We start from the raw sequence: 6,420 nt of genomic DNA on the forward strand, positions 1-6,420 counted from the left end.
GCCTCTTCAAGAACCCCACCGCCCTAACCAAAGACTTTGGCCCTAACCTTCAGGAGACCAATCACGCGGCGTCTAGCGACATGCCGGTTGCTGCCATTCAAACTAATACTTGTAGAACAATTAAAACTAATGCATACACTGATTATTCAGAATGGTTATTCAGAGTGATTATCTGAGTATAATTATATGTCAGTAGTAATGATATTAAAGTGGCTCCCATTACAAAATTCTAAATGACTTTCTATGGACCTTCATAAATATTCCGAGTTCTCTGAAACTTAACTGTTATTTCCTTTAAATAGCGGACTGGCACAACTGCCCATGTATTCACTGACATATCCAAGTACAGTTGTGCATGTTCTGCTTAGATGGGGGTAAAGTGCTGTTTACGGGATAAGGAAACCGGGAATGTTTCTTTCTAAACAAAATTATCCTTAATTCACAAAGCATTCAACAATAATGAGAATAACTATTTTTTTTATAAGTCTTCTAGTTCACTGCAAATTTACCTTCATTAGTGATAACAATCAACTTTACGCTTGAACAAGCAAATAGAAAGTCCAACATGCATATGACTGCTTAGCAAATAGCCGCACACTACCTTGGTTAATTTAACAAATATTTCCTTCCTAATCATTAATACCAAGGTGGAAAAGGGACAGAGTAACTAAGTACTAGAATTTGATATGAACTTAACAAATAATGTTATTGGTTTCCTCACCAAACTTTGAAATGTTACTAAGCGATCAATTACTTGACTGATGAGTCTATGAGTGATGGAGTCAGGTGTGTAAACTATGAAGTAATCGTATCGAGGCAGTGTTGCCATCCGCTGGACCCAATTTTTTTTTCTTTTTTTTTTTTTTTTTTGCTGTCGGAAAAAAATAGCAGATCAATGATTTTAATTAAAGGAGCCAGAACTAGCAGGTTTTAAAACTGTAAATGGTAGATGAGAACAGGGGTTGCCCAATGATTTCCTCATTTGTCACAGCTTGTTGAATCTTCGATGAGCGAACAAACATAATAAAAAAAAAAACACGAACCCCATAGTTCTGTGACTTTCTGTGCATGGTCTTAAAATACCAAAACTGTGATCTTATGGAAACTCCTCCGTAATTTTAAACCAGTGTCCGAACGATCCATGTGTCCTATAAAAAACGACAGATCACTGGCAACACCCAAATACCTTTACTGTGTGTGTGTGTGTGTGGGGCCTTCCTTAAACTTACAGTGAATTCCGTTACGAAACTAACCTCGTCACGAACGATTATATTATTATTGGCATCTTGTGTTGTTGTAGCGACAACGAGGACATCAAAAGGTGCCTAACGCCTTTGTTGTCATATAGGACGAATCATTTGTCGCCATGAACAAGGATCGCTCTTACTTCAAATGTCTGCATGCATTTGGCCTTGCAATATACTTAGCCCTGTCTATTTCGTAAATAATAAGTATGAATAAGGTCTACGCTTATTAATAGGAGATTAGAAGCCTTACGTAGATTTGGCTGAAAAAGTTGTAGCTAGTGTGTTATAGGCCTAGATTATGTTAAATTTGAATTTACAGTTGTTGACCAGTGACAGAAGGAATAATTCGTTCCCCCCCAGATGCTGAAGCCTTGCCGAGGATGGGGGGCTTAGGGTTCAGCAGCTGGGCCCTGATGCCTGGTGGGAACTACTTTCTCGCTGGGCCTTGGTGCCCAGCTGTTGATCCAACTAAATAAGTCAGCCCTTTTCCTTTTACTAAAACGTTTCTTCCTTCTGCTTCCTCCCTCTATAAGGCACGGATTTTATGTTGATGACTTGGATTGGTTTTGGACATGGTTTGAACTTGTTCATTGGATTTGATGGAGGGTGAGGATGGTTGGCATGCCACCTCACCCGTAGAACTCGAGTGCCTAACGTGGTCGAGCGAGGGGAAAGTTTATATGTCAAACCCTTCTCTTAGTGCTGGGTCTGATCTCGACGGACATCATGACGCCTTAAGCACTGAGGGGGGTGGGGTGATATATCTGGGTGGTACCCCTAGGGCAGCCCTGTATGGGATAACACTGTCCTCTAAATGTGGCTCCATGGTGGGTGGGGGCTACCTGGACGAATCATCAATTCTACGTCTTATGGAGACACTAAAAACCTTCGTTGACGACTTAGGCAAAGATAAGGACAAGGAAAATTCTGGTAATTCGTCCATTGTGACTTTGGAGCCTTTTTCAAATGAGCTCCTTGTTACAAACAATTTGTATATAAAACCAGTCCCTTTAGACTGGAATTATGAAACCTTATTTAATGAATTTTGTAAATTTGGGAACGTAAAAGAATTACGGAATAGACTTGGCCAAAATTATGGTTGTTTTGAATTTTTGATATTTTTCAACAACGAATCAGTAGCTCACAGAGCCTACAGAGAGTTTAGGTCAGATTCTATGAGTGTTGGACTTGTAGAGACAGAAGAGGTCCCTAGGTATCTTGAGATATATAGACCACCAACTGAAACTAAAGATTCGAGTAAAATAAGTAAAACCTCCAGATCACCAGACCCAGCTAAGTGATTGATTATTACAACACATGGTGAGAGAGGCAACCTCTCCAAGGTGAAAAGGTTGGTAAGCCAGAAGATCGGCAATGTTGGGAGCCAGAAGTAACTCACTTTGGGCGTAATAGTTTTTTAGTTCATGCCAAGACCAATGTTCAATCAGTAATACTCCTAAATTTAAAGCTTGATCCCGAAGGTATGATAAAAGAGGTAAAACCTCACTATAATTTTAGTTATGCAAAGGGTGTCATCTTCAATGAAGATTTACATGAAATGGACGAAGAGTAAATTTTGGAGATGTGTCCAGATGTGGTTTGGAAGGTTTTCAAAGTGCCCCGCTCGTCTATGATTATTTTAACATTTGTAAGTCCTCTTTTGCCATCTGAAATTGTTCTTGACAATGAAATTATGAAAGTTCGTCCTAATAGAGCGAGAGTGATCCAGTGCTTTAAATGTTTTGGCTTTGGACACTCCTCTAATGTTTGCACCAGGAATAAACTTTGTGAATCGTGTGGCAAGCCTGAGCACGAGGAATGTTCTGAACCGGTAATTTGTGTGAACTGTAAGGGTGAACATCGAGCCCGAGATAAGGAATGCAGTGCATTCAAAAAAGAACAGGAGGCATTACATAAATCTATTGCTGAACACATCAGTGTGGGACAGGCCAAGAAGCTGTTGGGAAGGAAAACTTATTCAGATGCCTTGAAGGCCAACAACAGCCGGATATTGCTACTTCTGGAGCCCCTTCAGGTGGTGCTCCCCGGGGGCCCCCTAATTGGGTTTCCCACGCCCCCTCTGGTGGGGCTCCCCACGGCCCCCCTAGTGGGGCTTCTCATGCCCCCTCTGGCGGGGCTCCTCATGTTGCAGAGACTCTGGTCAAGCCAGGGGACCCTGTTGGTTCAAGGGTTCAAACCAGATCTAAATATGTTGATGACTTCTCTCTGACAGGGACATTGCCTGACATTGAGCCCTCACCTGATCCTGTCATTACAATGCAACGTGGAAATGACGGTGAGGAGATGGAGGCCCTCTTCATTCGTCAGAATAGGGCCCTTTCTCCCTCTTCGCCTCATTCTCGGTCACTCGGCCATCATAGGAAAAATAAAAGCAAAACTGGAAGGGCAAGTGAAGGCCCATCATCTAAAAGATCTATAACACCTAGATCTAGATCAAGTAGTTCTGGTAAAACTGATAAGAATCTCTCTCACCAGGACTAGATTCCTAAATTGGCGTAGAAAATTTTAAGATCCCATACTCTATATAATGGCTCTCATGCAATGGAACATCCGTGGCTTTATATCTAATATAGAGCAAGTTCGGGTTCTGTTTAAGGAACATAATCTATCTGCAATGTGTCTACAAGAGACAAAGTTGTGAGAGCACACACCCAACGTGGGTTTTAATTATTCATTTCATAGGTCTCCACCCCTGATAGGTGTACGTGCTCAGGGAGCCAGAGACATCATAGTCCGTAAGTCTGTTAATCACAGAGTTGTTCAATTGAACACTGTGTTGCAGGCTTGTGCAATTCAAATTTTCAATTATAAATGGATCACAATTTGTTCTCTCTACCTTGATCCATCATTGGAAAATAGATTGCAGGATGCGCAGGGTAATCCCCGTCAGCTAGAATTAACCGATCTACAGACTTTAATAGACAGCTTCCTAAACCCTTCATTCTGATGGGGGATTTTAATGCGAGCACACCCTCTGGGGAGAGCCAAACTGCGACCGGTGGGGTTTAATAATAGAACAGCTGCTTGACTTGATGACATCACTTTAATGAATGATGGTTCCCCTACAAGACATGATGTTTTTCATAATACTGATTCAGCCATTGACCTCACTATCTGCTCTTCGTCTTTGAGGTTAGATTACCAGTGGGTAGTAGACCAGAATGATCATGGCTGTGATCACTGGCCCATTCACTTAAAATTTATGAAAAATATTCCATCTCCATGTTTACCAAAATGGAAGGTAGGGGAGGCTGACTGGGATTATTATAAAAATATCTACTGAAGTTGATCAAGAGATAAAAGATTTCAGAGCCCAACATCTGCTTATGAGTATTTAATCAGTTATATTGCTGTGTGGTGCCATGCTGTCTATTCCTCGAACTTCTGGTAAGCCTCAGCGTCCTCTAGTACCTTGGTGGAGCGATTCATGCACCTTGAGCCGAAAGATAGCAAGAACTTGCTACAAGAGATATCGTAGATTTCCTTGCTTGGTCAATAAAATTATCTATAAAAGAGCTCTTGCTAAGCAAAAGAAAACATTTAAGCAAGCAAAGAGGGAATCGTTTATCAGATATATAAGTGAATTAAAATATGACTCCCCTATGTCATTAGTCTGGAACAGAATCCGAAAGCTGCAAGGGAAATTTTCTCCACCTCCTTGCCTATATTGAAAATTGATGGCTTCCTCATATCTGATTCTGGAGAAGTTGCAGAAACCTTTGGTAGGCATTTCTCCAGTATATCTAGTGCCCTACATTACTCTCCTGCATTCAGGAATATTAGGGACGGTACCACGGTTGTTCCTGCTGTTAGTTTAAATTTAGAGTCATATAATCTTCCTTTCACCATGAAAGAATTGGATCATGCAATCTCGTTGTCTTCCCCAACATCTCCTGGGGAAGATGATATACTGTACTCAATGATTTTTAATCTGCCTAGAAGTACAAAACAATTTCTTTTAGACATTTTAAACAGTTTTTGGCTTTCAGGAACTTCACCAGAGTCTTGGAAGATATCGATTATGTACCTGTTTTAAAACCTTTTAAAGATTCCTTCTTCCTAAGAATTATAGGCCAATTGCTCTAACTAGTTGTGTTAGCAAGATTTATGAGAGGATGGTCAATGCTCGACTTGTGTGGTATTTGGATTCAAAGAATCTTTTATCTAATTGGCAGTTTGGCTTTAGGAAAAATGGAAGTACTTCTGACCCTTTGATGTTCCTTACTCGGGAGATACAGAATGCTTTTGCTGTGCAAAACCAGACTGCTGCAGTGTTCTTTGACCTAGAAAAAGCCTACGACACTACCTGGCGAGGGGGTATCCTTTTGCAACTTGTAGAGTAGGGTGTTGTGGGTAATTTTTCTATTGTCTGAAAGATTTTTTGTCAGAACGTTACCTGAAAGTAAGAGTGGGCTCTTCATTTCACTCTCTGCTTACCCTCAAGAAGAAGGGTTACCTCAGGGAAACATCCTTAGTCCAACACTCTTTAATGTAGCTGTCAACGGCCTACTAGAACAAGTTCTCGTCGGGGTGCATGGTCTGGCCTTTGCTGATGATTATGCAATAATCTGTAGCAAGTCTACAGCTGTCGAAGCTTGTCAAAAGATCCAGACTGCTATTAATGTTTCAACATTATGGGCCAGTGCCCTATAGGGTTCCAAATTTTTCACCAGAAAAAAACCAAAGCTAAACGATTTTGCCGATTAAGAAGAGTGGAAGAGATCCCTACGCTGTTTTTAAATGATTCGATTTTACCTTATGAAGATAGCATTAAGTATCTAGGTGTTACATTTGATAAGAAATTAACTTTTACTCAACATGTTAATGAAGTTGTATGTAACGTGAAGCTTCGTCTTAATATTCTTAAAGTTGTCTAATTTTAATTGGGGGGCAGATCGAATTACCCTTTTGAGGATGTACCAGGTTTTATGCTAAGCAAAATTGATTATGGTTGTCAAGTTTATGGTTCTGCATGCAAGACAACACTGCAGAAATTAGATGTTGTCCATAATTTGGCTTTACGTATTTGTATGGGAGCCTATAGAACTTCTCCAGTAGAAAGCCTATATGTTGAGTAGGGTTTTCCCCCACTATTTATCCGTAGGGAGGAATTAGGCTTGAGAGTCATATCAAGAGTACTTACATCAAAGCT

Source organism: Macrobrachium nipponense, chromosome 26, assembly GCF_015104395.2.
Source record: "Macrobrachium nipponense isolate FS-2020 chromosome 26, ASM1510439v2, whole genome shotgun sequence".
Classification (NCBI taxonomy): domain Eukaryota; kingdom Metazoa; phylum Arthropoda; class Malacostraca; order Decapoda; family Palaemonidae; genus Macrobrachium; species Macrobrachium nipponense.